Here is a 17,581-nt window from a genome sequence, read left to right as displayed (position 1 = left end):
TGCTCAGCAGACCCAGGTGCGCCTGGGGGTACTCAGTGTTCCTGCCGGCAACAGGGTGCCCACGCTAGCCTCCTAGGTGTCCAGAGAACTGTGCTGCCGTTAAAGGCACGCAGAGCACAGGCCACCGGCTCATGGAAACTGCTGCACGCCTCCGCTTCTGCACGGCAAATCAGGGCCTTACTTCCAGGCATGTGTTTCTGCTGGGTGTGCCGTCAGCGACACCGCATGGCAAGATGCTGACTTTCTCCTCGAGCAGAGTGACTCCAGGTACGAGGGCCTCGAAGCATTCAAAGCAGAGTGTTATCACATGGCAGCTCACACGAGGGCCATGACAAAGTCTTCCTGAGCACTTGGCACTCGGCAGCAATGTTGTCCTGAGGCCGGTCGAGGTCTCCGGAAATGTAGCTCTCCTCAAGGAACGTACAGTGTGTTGCCCGTCTCTAGGCACGCACAGAGGGCCTCCAAGGGATCAACAAATGGGACTCCTCGAAGTTTCGCAGCCGGCGCACAGGGCTCTGGAGGTACTCAGTGAACTTGGAGGGGAAATGATGCATACACGAGAGGACTCGGAGTCCTCAGAAGTGGTTCTTCCTTTATAATAAAGCATATGAGCGACTAGGAACTCATGGAAAGAGCTGCATGCCTCCGTATCTACATGGGTACTAAGGGCCTGAACTGGAGGCAAGTTCACACGTTGAGTTTTCTTTTAGTGCTAGAGCTTGTCAGGCTGACCACACCGCAGTCACGGAAGCACCTGGTTTAGACAGCAAGTTCATTTTCTCCCCAGAAGCGTTCCTACAGGGTTTACAGGCGTATCAAGTGCAGGGGATGTCAGGCAGCTTCAAGGCAGCATGAATGCAGCCTTCAAAATGGGAAAGCAAGGCTAGTTCCAGCAGGCCCCCTTTTCCATGGGCACACTCAGCATACCCCACTGTGGTTTCTAACAAGTCCAAAGAGACGCAGGTTACCCTGTGTGTCTTTCCCTGAATCAGCTTCTCGAAGTAGAGTGTTCTGCATCAGGCGAACTGCCTCAACCAAGGAACGCCGTAGCTGCTCCCCTGGGCCTGTGGCTATTCAAAAGCCTGCAGTGCCACAGGAAGAACAGGACTGAAAGTGCAGTCAGAACGCAAGCCGACTTCCTGTAGGAGGCACGGTGATTTCAGGCAGGAGGTCCTAGATGGAATGCGAAGCCGAGGGTTACTCTGAGTGCGGCTCAGACTAAGGCAACGCCCAAGACTTCTACGCCATGTGGGACTGGCCAGAACGGTGTTTGTGAACGTGCCCGAGGGCTGAGGAAATTAAGACGCTTCAAAAGAGAGTGCAGTGCGTTTCCCTATGCTCGGCATGCACAGAGGGGCTCTAAAGGGCTACGGGACTGGATGTTGCTCAGCAGACCCAGGTGCGCCTGGGGGTACTCAGTGTTCCTGCCGGCAACAGGGTGCCCACGCTAGCCTCCTAGGTGTCCAGAGAACTGTGCTGCCGTTAAAGGCACGCAGAGCACAGGCCACCGGCTCATGGAAACTGCTGCACGCCTCCGCTTCTGCACGGCAAATCAGGGCCTTACTTCCAGGCATGTGTTTCTGCTGGGTGTGCCGTCAGCGACACCGCATGGCAAGATGCTGACTTTCTCCTCGAGCAGAGTGACTCCAGGTACGAGGGCCTCGAAGCATTCAAAGCAGAGTGTTATCACATGGCAGCTCACACGAGGGCCATGACAAAGTCTTCCTGAGCACTTGGCACTCGGCAGCAATGTTGTCCTGAGGCCGGTCGAGGTCTCCGGAAATGTAGCTCTCCTCAAGGAACGTACAGTGTGTTGCCCGTCTCTAGGCACGCACAGAGGGCCTCCAAGGGATCAACAAATGGGACTCCTCGAAGTTTCGCAGCCGGCGCACAGGGCTCTGGAGGTACTCGGTGAACTTGGAGGGGAAATGATGCATACACGAGAGGACTCGGAGTCCTCAGAAGTGGTTCTTCCTTTATAATAAAGCATATGAGCGACTAGGAACTCATGGAAAGAGCTGCATGCCTCCGTATCTACATGGGTACTAAGGGCCTGAACTGGAGGCAAGTTCACACGTTGAGTTTTCTTTTAGTGCTAGAGCTTGTCAGGCTGACCACACCGCAGTCACGGAAGCACCTGGTTTAGACAGCAAGTTCATTTTCTCCCCAGAAGCGTTCCTACAGGGTTTACAGGCGTATCAAGTGCAGGGGATGTCAGGCAGCTTCAAGGCAGCATGAATGCAGCCTTCAAAATGGGAAAGCAAGGCTAGTTCCAGCAGGCCCCCTTTTCCATGGGCACACTCAGCATACCCCACTGTGGTTTCTAACAAGTCCAAAGAGACGCAGGTTACCCTGTGTGTCTTTCCCTGAATCAGCTTCTCGAAGTAGAGTGTTCTGCATCAGGCGAACTGCCTCAACCAAGGAACGCCGTAGCTGCTCCCCTGGGCCTGTGGCTATTCAAAAGCCTGCAGTGCCACAGGAAGAACAGGACTGAAAGTGCAGTCAGAACGCAAGCCGACTTCCTCTAGGAGGCACGGTGATTTCAGGCAGGAGGTCCTAGATGGAATGCGAAGCCGAGGGTTACTCTGAGTGCGGCTCAGACTAAGGCAACGCCCAAGACTTCTACGCCATGTGGGACTGGCCAGAACGGTGTTTGTGAACGTGCCCGAGGGCTGAGGAAATTAAGACGCTTCAAAAGAGAGTGCAGTGCGTTTCCCTATGCTCGGCATGCACAGAGGGGCTCTAAAGGGCTACGGGACTGGATGTTGCTCAGCAGACCCAGGTGCGCCTGGGGGTACTCAGTGTTCCTGCCGGCAACAGGGTGCCCACGCTAGCCTCCTAGGTGTCCAGAGAACTGTGCTGCCGTTAAAGGCACGCAGAGCACAGGCCACCGGCTCATGGGAACTGCTGCACGCCTCCGCTTCTGCACGGCAAATCAGGGCCTTACTTCCAGGCATGTGTTTCTGCTGGGTGTGCCGTCAGCGACACCGCATGGCAAGATGCTGACTTTCTCCTCGAGCAGAGTGACTCCAGGTACGAGGGCCTCGAAGCATTCAAAGCAGAGTGTTATCACATGGCAGCTCACACGAGGGCCATGACAAAGTCTTCCTGAGCACTTGGCACTCGGCAGCAATGTTGTCCTGAGGCCGGTCGAGGTCTCCGGAAATGTAGCTCTCCTCAAGGAACGTACAGTGTGTTGCCCGTCTCTAGGCACGCACAGAGGGCCTCCAAGGGATCAACAAATGGGACTCCTCGAAGTTTCGCAGCCGGCGCACAGGGCTCTGGAGGTACTCGATGAACTTGGAGGGGAAATGATGCATACACGAGAGGACTCGGAGTCCTCAGAAGTGGTTCTTCCTTTATAATAAAGCATATGAGCGACTAGGAACTCATGGAAAGAGCTGCATGCCTCCGTATCTACATGGGTACTAAGGGCCTGAACTGGAGGCAAGTTCACACGTTGAGTTTCCTTTTAGTGCTAGAGCTTGTCAGGCTGACCACACCGCAGTCACGGAAGCACCTGGTTTAGACAGCAAGTTCATTTTCTCCCCAGAAGCGTTCCTACAGGGTTTACAGGCGTATCAAGTGCAGGGGATGTCAGGCAGCTTCAAGGCAGCATGAATGCAGCCTTCAAAATGGGAAAGCAAGGCTAGTTCCAGCAGGCCCCCTTTTCCATGGGCACACTCAGCATACCCCACTGTGGTTTCTAACAAGTCCAAAGAGACGCAGGTTACCCTGTGTGTCTTTCCCTGAATCAGCTTCTCGAAGTAGAGTGTTCTGCATCAAGCGAACTGCCTCAACCAAGGAACGCCGTAGCTGCTCCCCTGGGCCTGTGGCTATTCAAAAGCCTGCAGTGCCACAGGAAGAACAGGACTGAAAGTGCAGTCAGAACGCAAGCCGACTTCCTCTAGGAGGCACGGTGATTTCAGGCAGGAGGTCCTAGATGGAATGCGAAGCCGAGGGTTACTCTGAGTGCGGCTCAGACTAAGGCAACGCCCAAGACTTCTACGCCATGTGGGACTGGCCAGAACGGTGTTTGTGAACGTGCCCGAGGGCTGAGGAAATTAAGACGCTTCAAAAGAGAGTGCAGTGCGTTTCCCTATGCTCGGCATGCACAGAGGGGCTCTAAAGGGCTACGGGACTGGATGTTGCTCAGCAGACCCAGGTGCGCCTGGGGGTACTCAGTGTTCCTGCCGGCAACAGGGTGCCCACGCTAGCCTCCTAGGTGTCCAGAGAACTGTGCTGCCGTTAAAGGCACGCAGAGCACAGGCCACCGGCTCATGGAAACTGCTGCACGCCTCCGCTTCTGCACGGCAAATCAGGGCCTTACTTCCAGGCATGTGTTTCTGCTGGGTGTGCCGTCAGCGACACCGCATGGCAAGATGCTGACTTTCTCCTCGAGCAGAGTGACTCCAGGTACGAGGGCCTCGAAGCATTCAAAGCAGAGTGTTATCACATGGCAGCTCACACGAGGGCCATGACAAAGTCTTCCTGAGCACTTGGCACTCGGCAGCAATGTTGTCCTGAGGCCGGTCGAGGTCTCCGGAAATGTAGCTCTCCTCAAGGAACGTACAGTGTGTTGCCCGTCTCTAGGCACGCACAGAGGGCCTCCAAGGGATCAACAAATGGGACTCCTCGAAGTTTCGCAGCCGGCGCACAGGGCTCTGGAGGTACTCAGTGAACTTGGAGGGGAAATGATGCATACACGAGAGGACTCGGAGTCCTCAGAAGTGGTTCTTCCTTTATAATAAAGCATATGAGCGACTAGGAACTCATGGAAAGAGCTGCATGCCTCCGTATCTACATGGGTACTAAGGGCCTGAACTGGAGGCAAGTTCACACGTTGAGTTTCCTTTTAGTGCTAGAGCTTGTCAGGCTGACCACACCGCAGTCACGGAAGCACCTGGTTTAGACAGCAAATTCATTTTCTCCCCAGAAGCGTTCCTACAGGGTTTACAGGCGTATCAAGTGCAGGGGATGTCAGGCAGCTTCAAGGCAGCATGAATGCAGCCTTCAAAATGGGAAAGCAAGGCTAGTTCCAGCAGGCCCCCTTTTCCATGGGCACACTCAGCATACCCCACTGTGGTTTCTAACAAGTCCAAAGAGACGCAGGTTACCCTGTGTGTCTTTCCCTGAATCAGCTTCTCGAAGTAGAGTGTTCTGCATCAAGCGAACTGCCTCAACCAAGGAACGCCGTAGCTGCTCCCCTGGGCCTGTGGCTATTCAAAAGCCTGCAGTGCCACAGGAAGAACAGGACTGAAAGTGCAGTCAGAACGCAAGCCGACTTCCTCTAGGAGGCACGGTGATTTCAGGCAGGAGGTCCTAGATGGAATGCGAAGCCGAGGGTTACTCTGAGTGCGGCTCAGACTAAGGCAACGCCCAAGACTTCTACGCCATGTGGGACTGGCCAGAACGGTGTTTGTGAACGTGCCCGAGGGCTGAGGAAATTAAGACGCTTCAAAAGAGAGTGCAGTGCGCTTCCCTATGCTCGGCATGCACAGAGGGGCTCTAAAGGGCTACGGGACTGGATGTTGCTCAGCAGACCCAGGTGCGCCTGGGGGTACTCAGTGTTCCTGCCGGCAACAGGGTGCCCACGCTAGCCTCCTAGGTGTCCAGAGAACTGTGCTGCCGTTAAAGGCACGCAGAGCACAGGCCACCGGCTCATGGAAACTGCTGCACGCCTCCGCTTCTGCACGGCAAATCAGGGCCTTACTTCCAGGCATGTGTTTCTGCTGGGTGTGCCGTCAGCGACACCGCATGGCAAGATGCTGACTTTCTCCTCGAGCAGAGTGACTCCAGGTACGAGGGCCTCGAAGCATTCAAAGCAGAGTGTTATCACATGGCAGCTCACACGAGGGCCATGACAAAGTCTTCCTGAGCACTTGGCACTCGGCAGCAATGTTGTCCTGAGGCCGGTCGAGGTCTCCGGAAATGTAGCTCTCCTCAAGGAACGTACAGTGTGTTGCCCGTCTCTAGGCACGCACAGAGGGCCTCCAAGGGATCAACAAATGGGACTCCTCGAAGTTTCGCAGCCGGCGCACAGGGCTCTGGAGGTACTCAGTGAACTTGGAGGGGAAATGATGCATACACGAGAGGACTCGGAGTCCTCAGAAGTGGTTCTTCCTTTATAATAAAGCATATGAGCGACTAGGAACTCATGGAAAGAGCTGCATGCCTCCGTATCTACATGGGTACTAAGGGCCTGAACTGGAGGCAAGTTCACACGTTGAGTTTCCTTTTAGTGCTAGAGCTTGTCAGGCTGACCACACCGCAGTCACGGAAGCACCTGGTTTAGACAGCAAATTCATTTTCTCCCCAGAAGCGTTCCTACAGGGTTTACAGGCGTATCAAGTGCAGGGGATGTCAGGCAGCTTCAAGGCAGCATGAATGCAGCCTTCAAAATGGGAAAGCAAGGCTAGTTCCAGCAGGCCCCCTTTTCCATGGGCACACTCAGCATACCCCACTGTGGTTTCTAACAAGTCCAAAGAGACGCAGGTTACCCTGTGTGTCTTTCCCTGAATCAGCTTCTCGAAGTAGAGTGTTCTGCATCAAGCGAACTGCCTCAACCAAGGAACGCCGTAGCTGCTCCCCTGGGCCTGTGGCTATTCAAAAGCCTGCAGTGCCACAGGAAGAACAGGACTGAAAGTGCAGTCAGAACGCAAGCCGACTTCCTCTAGGAGGCACGGTGATTTCAGGCAGGAGGTCCTAGATGGAATGCGAAGCCGAGGGTTACTCTGAGTGCGGCTCAGACTAAGGCAACGCCCAAGACTTCTACGCCATGTGGGACTGGCCAGAACGGTGTTTGTGAACGTGCCCGAGGGCTGAGGAAATTAAGACGCTTCAAAAGAGAGTGCAGTGCGTTTCCCTATGCTCGGCATGCACAGAGGGGCTCTAAAGGGCTACGGGACTGGATGTTGCTCAGCAGACCCAGGTGCGCCTGGGGGTACTCAGTGTTCCTGCCGGCAACAGGGTGCCCACGCTAGCCTCCTAGGTGTCCAGAGAACTGTGCTGCCGTTAAAGGCACGCAGAGCACAGGCCACCGGCTCATGGAAACTGCTGCACGCCTCCGCTTCTGCACGGCAAATCAGGGCCTTACTTCCAGGCATGTGTTTCTGCTGGGTGTGCCGTCAGCGACACCGCATGGCAAGATGCTGACTTTCTCCTCGAGCAGAGTGACTCCAGGTACGAGGGCCTCGAAGCATTCAAAGCAGAGTGTTATCACATGGCAGCTCACACGAGGGCCATGACAAAGTCTTCCTGAGCACTTGGCACTCTGCAGCAATGTTGTCCTGAGGCCGGTCGAGGTCTCCGGAAATGTAGCTCTCCTCAAGGAACGTACAGTGTGTTGCCCGTCTCTAGGCACGCACAGAGGGCCTCCAAGGGATCAACAAATGGGACTCCTCGAAGTTTCGCAGCCGGCGCACAGGGCTCTGGAGGTACTCAGTGAACTTGGAGGGGAAATGATGCATACACGAGAGGACTCGGAGTCCTCAGAAGTGGTTCTTCCTTTATAATAAAGCATATGAGCGACTAGGAACTCATGGAAAGAGCTGCATGCCTCCGTATCTACATGGGTACTAAGGGCCTGAACTGGAGGCAAGTTCACACGTTGAGTTTTCTTTTAGTGCTAGAGCTTGTCAGGCTGACCACACCGCAGTCACGGAAGCACCTGGTTTAGACAGCAAGTTCATTTTCTCCCCAGAAGCGTTCCTACAGGGTTTACAGGCGTATCAAGTGCAGGGGATGTCAGGCAGCTTCAAGGCAGCATGAATGCAGCCTTCAAAATGGGAAAGCAAGGCTAGTTCCAGCAGGCCCCCTTTTCCATGGGCACACTCAGCATACCCCACTGTGGTTTCTAACAAGTCCAAAGAGACGCAGGTTACCCTGTGTGTCTTTCCCTGAATCAGCTTCTCGAAGTAGAGTGTTCTGCATCAGGCGAACTGCCTCAACCAAGGAACGCCGTAGCTGCTCCCCTGGGCCTGTGGCTATTCAAAAGCCTGCAGCGCCACAGGAAGAACAGGACTGAAAGTGCAGTCAGAACGCAAGCCGACTTCCTCTAGGAGGCACGGTGATTTCAGGCAGGAGGTCCTAGATGGAATGCGAAGCCGAGGGTTACTCTGAGTGCGGCTCAGACTAAGGCAACGCCCAAGACTTCTACGCCATGTGGGACTGGCCAGAACGGTGTTTGTGAACGTGCCCGAGGGCTGAGGAAATTAAGACGCTTCAAAAGAGAGTGCAGTGCGTTTCCCTATGCTCGGCATGCACAGAGGGGCTCTAAAGGGCTACGGGACTGGATGTTGCTCAGCAGACCCAGGTGCGCCTGGGGGTACTCAGTGTTCCTGCCGGCAACAGGGTGCCCACGCTAGCCTCCTAGGTGTCCAGAGAACTGTGCTGCCGTTAAAGGCACGCAGAGCACAGGCCACCGGCTCATGGAAACTGCTGCACGCCTCCGCTTCTGCACGGCAAATCAGGGCCTTACTTCCAGGCATGTGTTTCTGCTGGGTGTGCCGTCAGCGACACCGCATGGCAAGATGCTGACTTTCTCCTCGAGCAGAGTGACTCCAGGTACGAGGGCCTCGAAGCATTCAAAGCAGAGTGTTATCACATGGCAGCTCACACGAGGGCCATGACAAAGTCTTCCTGAGCACTTGGCACTCGGCAGCAATGTTGTCCTGAGGCCGGTCGAGGTCTCCGGAAATGTAGCTCTCCTCAAGGAACGTACAGTGTGTTGCCCGTCTCTAGGCACGCACAGAGGGCCTCCAAGGGATCAACAAATGGGACTCCTCGAAGTTTCGCAGCCGGCGCACAGGGCTCTGGAGGTACTCAGTGAACTTGGAGGGGAAATGATGCATACACGAGAGGACTCGGAGTCCTCAGAAGTGGTTCTTCCTTTATAATAAAGCATATGAGCGACTAGGAACTCATGGAAAGAGCTGCATGCCTCCGTATCTACATGGGTACTAAGGGCCTGAACTGGAGGCAAGTTCACACGTTGAGTTTTCTTTTAGTGCTAGAGCTTGTCAGGCTGACCACACCGCAGTCACGGAAGCACCTGGTTTAGACAGCAAGTTCATTTTCTCCCCAGAAGCGTTCCTACAGGGTTTACAGGCGTATCAAGTGCAGGGGATGTCAGGCAGCTTCAAGGCAGCATGAATGCAGCCTTCAAAATGGGAAAGCAAGGCTAGTTCCAGCAGGCCCCCTTTTCCATGGGCACACTCAGCATACCCCACTGTGGTTTCTAACAAGTCCAAAGAGACGCAGGTTACCCTGTGTGTCTTTCCCTGAATCAGCTTCTCGAAGTAGAGTGTTCTGCATCAGGCGAACTGCCTCAACCAAGGAACGCCGTAGCTGCTCCCCTGGGCCTGTGGCTATTCAAAAGCCTGCAGTGCCACAGGAAGAACAGGACTGAAAGTGCAGTCAGAACGCAAGCCGACTTCCTCTAGGAGGCACGGTGATTTCAGGCAGGAGGTCCTAGATGGAATGCGAAGCCGAGGGTTACTCTGAGTGCGGCTCAGACTAAGGCAACGCCCAAGACTTCTACGCCATGTGGGACTGGCCAGAACGGTGTTTGTGAACGTGCCCGAGGGCTGAGGAAATTAAGACGCTTCAAAAGAGAGTGCAGTGCGTTTCCCTATGCTCGGCATGCACAGAGGGGCTCTAAAGGGCTACGGGACTGGATGTTGCTCAGCAGACCCAGGTGCGCCTGGGGGTACTCAGTGTTCCTGCCGGCAACAGGGTGCCCACGCTAGCCTCCTAGGTGTCCAGAGAACTGTGCTGCCGTTAAAGGCACGCAGAGCACAGGCCACCGGCTCATGGAAACTGCTGCACGCCTCCGCTTCTGCACGGCAAATCAGGGCCTTACTTCCAGGCATGTGTTTCTGCTGGGTGTGCCGTCAGCGACACCGCATGGCAAGATGCTGACTTTCTCCTCGAGCAGAGTGACTCCAGGTACGAGGGCCTCGAAGCATTCAAAGCAGAGTGTTATCACATGGCAGCTCACACGAGGGCCATGACAAAGTCTTCCTGAGCACTTGGCACTCGGCAGCAATGTTGTCCTGAGGCCGGTCGAGGTCTCCGGAAATGTAGCTCTCCTCAAGGAACGTACAGTGTGTTGCCCGTCTCTAGGCACGCACAGAGGGCCTCCAAGGGATCAACAAATGGGACTCCTCGAAGTTTCGCAGCCGGCGCACAGGGCTCTGGAGGTACTCGGTGAACTTGGAGGGGAAATGATGCATACACGAGAGGACTCGGAGTCCTCAGAAGTGGTTCTTCCTTTATAATAAAGCATATGAGCGACTAGGAACTCATGGAAAGAGCTGCATGCCTCCGTATCTACATGGGTACTAAGGGCCTGAACTGGAGGCAAGTTCACACGTTGAGTTTTCTTTTAGTGCTAGAGCTTGTCAGGCTGACCACACCGCAGTCACGGAAGCACCTGGTTTAGACAGCAAGTTCATTTTCTCCCCAGAAGCGTTCCTACAGGGTTTACAGGCGTATCAAGTGCAGGGGATGTCAGGCAGCTTCAAGGCAGCATGAATGCAGCCTTCAAAATGGGAAAGCAAGGCTAGTTCCAGCAGGCCCCCTTTTCCATGGGCACACTCAGCATACCCCACTGTGGTTTCTAACAAGTCCAAAGAGACGCAGGTTACCCTGTGTGTCTTTCCCTGAATCAGCTTCTCGAAGTAGAGTGTTCTGCATCAGGCGAACTGCCTCAACCAAGGAACGCCGTAGCTGCTCCCCTGGGCCTGTGGCTATTCAAAAGCCTGCAGTGCCACAGGAAGAACAGGACTGAAAGTGCAGTCAGAACGCAAGCCGACTTCCTCTAGGAGGCACGGTGATTTCAGGCAGGAGGTCCTAGATGGAATGCGAAGCCGAGGGTTACTCTGAGTGCGGCTCAGACTAAGGCAACGCCCAAGACTTCTACGCCATGTGGGACTGGCCAGAACGGTGTTTGTGAACGTGCCCGAGGGCTGAGGAAATTAAGACGCTTCAAAAGAGAGTGCAGTGCGTTTCCCTATGCTCGGCATGCACAGAGGGGCTCTAAAGGGCTACGGGACTGGATGTTGCTCAGCAGACCCAGGTGCGCCTGGGGGTACTCAGTGTTCCTGCCGGCAACAGGGTGCCCACGCTAGCCTCCTAGGTGTCCAGAGAACTGTGCTGCCGTTAAAGGCACGCAGAGCACAGGCCACCGGCTCATGGGAACTGCTGCACGCCTCCGCTTCTGCACGGCAAATCAGGGCCTTACTTCCAGGCATGTGTTTCTGCTGGGTGTGCCGTCAGCGACACCGCATGGCAAGATGCTGACTTTCTCCTCGAGCAGAGTGACTCCAGGTACGAGGGCCTCGAAGCATTCAAAGCAGAGTGTTATCACATGGCAGCTCACACGAGGGCCATGACAAAGTCTTCCTGAGCACTTGGCACTCGGCAGCAATGTTGTCCTGAGGCCGGTCGAGGTCTCCGGAAATGTAGCTCTCCTCAAGGAACGTACAGTGTGTTGCCCGTCTCTAGGCACGCACAGAGGGCCTCCAAGGGATCAACAAATGGGACTCCTCGAAGTTTCGCAGCCGGCGCACAGGGCTCTGGAGGTACTCGGTGAACTTGGAGGGGAAATGATGCATTCACGAGAGGACTCGGAGTCCTCAGAAGTGGTTCTTCCTTTATAATAAAGCATATGAGCGACTAGGAACTCATGGAAAGAGCTGCATGCCTCCGTATCTACATGGGTACTAAGGGCCTGAACTGGAGGCAAGTTCACACGTTGAGTTTCCTTTTAGTGCTAGAGCTTGTCAGGCTGACCACGCCGCAGTCACGGAAGCACCTGGTTTAGACAGCAAATTCATTTTCTCCCCAGAAGCGTTCCTACAGGGTTTACAGGCGTATCAAGTGCAGGGGATGTCAGGCAGCTTCAAGGCAGCATGAATGCAGCCTTCAAAATGGGAAAGCAAGGCTAGTTCCAGCAGGCCCCCTTTTCCATGGGCACACTCAGCATACCCCACTGTGGTTTCTAACAAGTCCAAAGAGACGCAGGTTACCCTGTGTGTCTTTCCCTGAATCAGCTTCTCGAAGTAGAGTGTTCTGCATCAAGCGAACTGCCTCAACCAAGGAACGCCGTAGCTGCTCCCCTGGGCCTGTGGCTATTCAAAAGCCTGCAGTGCCACAGGAAGAACAGGACTGAAAGTGCAGTCAGAACGCAAGCCGACTTCCTCTAGGAGGCACGGTGATTTCAGGCAGGAGGTCCTAGATGGAATGCGAAGCCGAGGGTTACTCTGAGTGCGGCTCAGACTAAGGCAACGCCCAAGACTTCTACGCCATGTGGGACTGGCCAGAACGGTGTTTGTGAACGTGCCCGAGGGCTGAGGAAATTAAGACGCTTCAAAAGAGAGTGCAGTGCGTTTCCCTATGCTCGGCATGCACAGAGGGGCTCTAAAGGGCTACGGGACTGGATGTTGCTCAGCAGACCCAGGTGCGCCTGGGGGTACTCAGTGTTCCTGCCGGCAACAGGGTGCCCACGCTAGCCTCCTAGGTGTCCAGAGAACTGTGCTGCCGTTAAAGGCACGCAGAGCACAGGCCACCGGCTCATGGGAACTGCTGCACGCCTCCGCTTCTGCACGGCAAATCAGGGCCTTACTTCCAGGCATGTGTTTCTGCTGGGTGTGCCGTCAGCGACACCGCATGGCAAGATGCTGACTTTCTCCTCGAGCAGAGTGACTCCAGGTACGAGGGCCTCGAAGCATTCAAAGCAGAGTGTTATCACATGGCAGCTCACACGAGGGCCATGACAAAGTCTTCCTGAGCACTTGGCACTCGGCAGCAATGTTGTCCTGAGGCCGGTCGAGGTCTCCGGAAATGTAGCTCTCCTCAAGGAACGTACAGTGTGTTGCCCGTCTCTAGGCACGCACAGAGGGCCTCCAAGGGATCAACAAATGGGACTCCTCGAAGTTTCGCAGCCGGCGCACAGGGCTCTGGAGGTACTCGGTGAACTTGGAGGGGAAATGATGCATTCACGAGAGGACTCGGAGTCCTCAGAAGTGGTTCTTCCTTTATAATAAAGCATATGAGCGACTAGGAACTCATGGAAAGAGCTGCATGCCTCCGTATCTACATGGGTACTAAGGGCCTGAACTGGAGGCAAGTTCACACGTTGAGTTTCCTTTTAGTGCTAGAGCTTGTCAGGCTGACCACGCCGCAGTCACGGAAGCACCTGGTTTAGACAGCAAGTTCATTTTCTCCCCAGAAGCGTTCCTACAGGGTTTACAGGCGTATCAAGTGCAGGGGATGTCAGGCAGCTTCAAGGCAGCATGAATGCAGCCTTCAAAATGGGAAAGCAAGGCTAGTTCCAGCAGGCCCCCTTTTCCATGGGCACACTCAGCATACCCCACTGTGGTTTCTAACAAGTCCAAAGAGACGCAGGTTACCCTGTGTGTCTTTCCCTGAATCAGCTTCTCGAAGTAGAGTGTTCTGCATCAAGCGAACTGCCTCAACCAAGGAACGCCGTAGCTGCTCCCCTGGGCCTGTGGCTATTCAAAAGCCTGCAGTGCCACAGGAAGAACAGGACTGAAAGTGCAGTCAGAACGCAAGCCGACTTCCTCTAGGAGGCACGGTGATTTCAGGCAGGAGGTCCTAGATGGAATGCGAAGCCGAGGGTTACTCTGAGTGCGGCTCAGACTAAGGCAACGCCCAAGACTTCTACGCCATGTGGGACTGGCCAGAACGGTGTTTGTGAACGTGCCCGAGGGCTGAGGAAATTAAGACGCTTCAAAAGAGAGTGCAGTGCGTTTCCCTATGCTCGGCATGCACAGAGGGGCTCTAAAGGGCTACGGGACTGGATGTTGCTCAGCAGACCCAGGTGCGCCTGGGGGTACTCAGTGTTCCTGCCGGCAACAGGGTGCCCACGCTAGCCTCCTAGGTGTCCAGAGAACTGTGCTGCCGTTAAAGGCACGCAGAGCACAGGCCACCGGCTCATGGGAACTGCTGCACGCCTCCGCTTCTGCACGGCAAATCAGGGCCTTACTTCCAGGCATGTGTTTCTGCTGGGTGTGCCGTCAGCGACACCGCATGGCAAGATGCTGACTTTCTCCTCGAGCAGAGTGACTCCAGGTACGAGGGCCTCGAAGCATTCAAAGCAGAGTGTTATCACATGGCAGCTCACACGAGGGCCATGACAAAGTCTTCCTGAGCACTTGGCACTCGGCAGCAATGTTGTCCTGAGGCCGGTCGAGGTCTCCGGAAATGTAGCTCTCCTCAAGGAACGTACAGTGTGTTGCCCGTCTCTAGGCACGCACAGAGGGCCTCCAAGGGATCAACAAATGGGACTCCTCGAAGTTTCGCAGCCGGCGCACAGGGCTCTGGAGGTACTCGGTGAACTTGGAGGGGAAATGATGCATTCACGAGAGGACTCGGAGTCCTCAGAAGTGGTTCTTCCTTTATAATAAAGCATATGAGCGACTAGGAACTCATGGAAAGAGCTGCATGCCTCCGTATCTACATGGGTACTAAGGGCCTGAACTGGAGGCAAGTTCACACGTTGCGTTTCCTTTTAGTGCTAGAGCTTGTCAGGCTGACCACGCCGCAGTCACGGAAGCACCTGGTTTAGACAGCAAATTCATTTTCTCCCCAGAAGCGTTCCTACAGGGTTTACAGGCGTATCAAGTGCAGGGGATGTCAGGCAGCTTCAAGGCAGCATGAATGCAGCCTTCAAAATGGGAAAGCAAGGCTAGTTCCAGCAGGCCCCCTTTTCCATGGGCACACTCAGCATACCCCACTGTGGTTTCTAACAAGTCCAAAGAGACGCAGGTTACCCTGTGTGTCTTTCCCTGAATCAGCTTCTCGAAGTAGAGTGTTCTGCATCAAGCGAACTGCCTCAACCAAGGAACGCCGTAGCTGCTCCCCTGGGCCTGTGGCTATTCAAAAGCCTGCAGTGCCACAGGAAGAACAGGACTGAAAGTGCAGTCAGAACGCAAGCCGACTTCCTCTAGGAGGCACGGTGATTTCAGGCAGGAGGTCCTAGATGGAATGCGAAGCCGAGGGTTACTCTGAGTGCGGCTCAGACTAAGGCAACGCCCAAGACTTCTACGCCATGTGGGACTGGCCAGAACGGTGTTTGTGAACGTGCCCGAGGGCTGAGGAAATTAAGATGCTTCAAAAGAGAGTGCAGTGCGTTTCCCTATGCTCGGCATGCACAGAGGGGCTCTAAAGGGCTACGGGACTGGATGTTGCTCAGCAGACCCAGGTGTGCCTGGGGGTACTCAGTGTTCCTGCCGGCAACAGGGTGCCCACGCTAGCCTCCTAGGTGTCCAGAGAACTGTGCTGCCGTTAAAGGCACGCAGAGCACAGGCCACCGGCTCATGGAAACTGCTGCACGCCTCCGCTTCTGCACGGCAAATCAGGGCCTTACTTCCAGGCATGTGTTTCTGCTGGGTGTGCCGTCAGCGACACCGCATGGCAAGATGCTGACTTTCTCCTCGAGCAGAGTGACTCCAGGTACGAGGGCCTCGAAGCATTCAAAGCAGAGTGTTATCACATGGCAGCTCACACGAGGGCCATGACAAAGTCTTCCTGAGCACTTGGCACTCGGCAGCAATGTTGTCCTGAGGCCGGTCGAGGTCTCCGGAAATGTAGCTCTCCTCAAGGAACGTACAGTGTGTTGCCCGTCTCTAGGCACGCACAGAGGGCCTCCAAGGGATCAACAAATGGGACTCCTCGAAGTTTCGCAGCCGGCGCACAGGGCTCTGGAGGTACTCAGTGAACTTGGAGGGGAAATGATGCATACACGAGAGGACTCGGAGTCCTCAGAAGTGGTTCTTCCTTTATAATAAAGCATATGAGCGACTAGGAACTCATGGAAAGAGCTGCATGCCTCCGTATCTACATGGGTACTAAGGGCCTGAACTGGAGGCAAGTTCACACGTTGAGTTTCCTTTTAGTGCTAGAGCTTGTCAGGCTGACCACACCGCAGTCACGGAAGCACCTGGTTTAGACAGCAAATTCATTTTCTCCCCAGAAGCGTTCCTACAGGGTTTACAGGCGTATCAAGTGCAGGGGATGTCAGGCAGCTTCAAGGCAGCATGAATGCAGCCTTCAAAATGGGAAAGCAAGGCTAGTTCCAGCAGGCCCCCTTTTCCATGGGCACACTCAGCATACCCCACTGTGGTTTCTAACAAGTCCAAAGAGACGCAGGTTACCCTGTGTGTCTTTCCCTGAATCAGCTTCTCGAAGTAGAGTGTTCTGCATCAGGCGAACTGCCTCAACCAAGGAACGCCGTAGCTGCTCCCCTGGGCCTGTGGCTATTCAAAAGCCTGCAGTGCCACAGGAAGAACAGGACTGAAAGTGCAGTCAGAACGCAAGCCGACTTCCTCTAGGAGGCACGGTGATTTCAGGCAGGAGGTCCTAGATGGAATGCGAAGCCGAGGGTTACTCTGAGTGCGGCTCAGACTAAGGCAACGCCCAAGACTTCTACGCCATGTGGGACTGGCCAGAACGGTGTTTGTGAACGTGCCCGAGGGCTGAGGAAATTAAGACGCTTCAAAAGAGAGTGCAGTGCGTTTCCCTATGCTCGGCATGCACAGAGGGGCTCTAAAGGGCTACGGGACTGGATGTTGCTCAGCAGACCCAGGTGCGCCTGGGGGTACTCAGTGTTCCTGCCGGCAACAGGGTGCCCACGCTAGCCTCCTAGGTGTCCAGAGAACTGTGCTGCCGTTAAAGGCACGCAGAGCACAGGCCACCGGCTCATGGGAACTGCTGCACGCCTCCGCTTCTGCACGGCAAATCAGGGCCTTACTTCCAGGCATGTGTTTCTGCTGGGTGTGCCGTCAGCGACACCGCATGGCAAGATGCTGACTTTCTCCTCGAGCAGAGTGACTCCAGGTACGAGGGCCTCGAAGCATTCAAAGCAGAGTGTTATCACATGGCAGCTCACACGAGGGCCATGACAAAGTCTTCCTGAGCACTTGGCACTCGGCAGCAATGTTGTCCTGAGGCCGGTCGAGGTCTCCGGAAATGTAGCTCTCCTCAAGGAACGTACAGTGTGTTGCCCGTCTCTAGGCACGCACAGAGGGCCTCCAAGGGATCAACAAATGGGACTCCTCGAAGTTTCGCAGCCGGCGCACAGGGCTCTGGAGGTACTCGGTGAACTTGGAGGGGAAATGATGCATTCACGAGAGGACTCGGAGTCCTCAGAAGTGGTTCTTCCTTTATAATAAAGCATATGAGCGACTAGGAACTCATGGAAAGAGCTGCATGCCTCCGTATCTACATGGGTACTAAGGGCCTGAACTGGAGGCAAGTTCACACGTTGAGTTTCCTTTTAGTGCTAGAGCTTGTCAGGCTGACCACGCCGCAGTCACGGAAGCACCTGGTTTAGACAGCAAGTTCATTTTCTCCCCAGAAGCGTTCCTACAGGGTTTACAGGCGTATCAAGTGCAGGGGATGTCAGGCAGCTTCAAGGCAGCATGAATGCAGCCTTCAAAATGGGAAAGCAAGGCTAGTTCCAGCAGGCCCCCTTTTCCATGGGCACACTCAGCATACCCCACTGTGGTTTCTAACAAGTCCAAAGAGACGCAGGTTACCCTGTGTGTCTTTCCCT

This window comes from Orcinus orca, chromosome 19 (genome assembly GCF_937001465.1).
Source record: "Orcinus orca chromosome 19, mOrcOrc1.1, whole genome shotgun sequence".
Lineage (NCBI taxonomy): Eukaryota > Metazoa > Chordata > Mammalia > Artiodactyla > Delphinidae > Orcinus > Orcinus orca.
The sequence above is the reverse complement of the archived record's forward strand: the minus strand, read 5'-3'. Positions refer to the sequence as shown.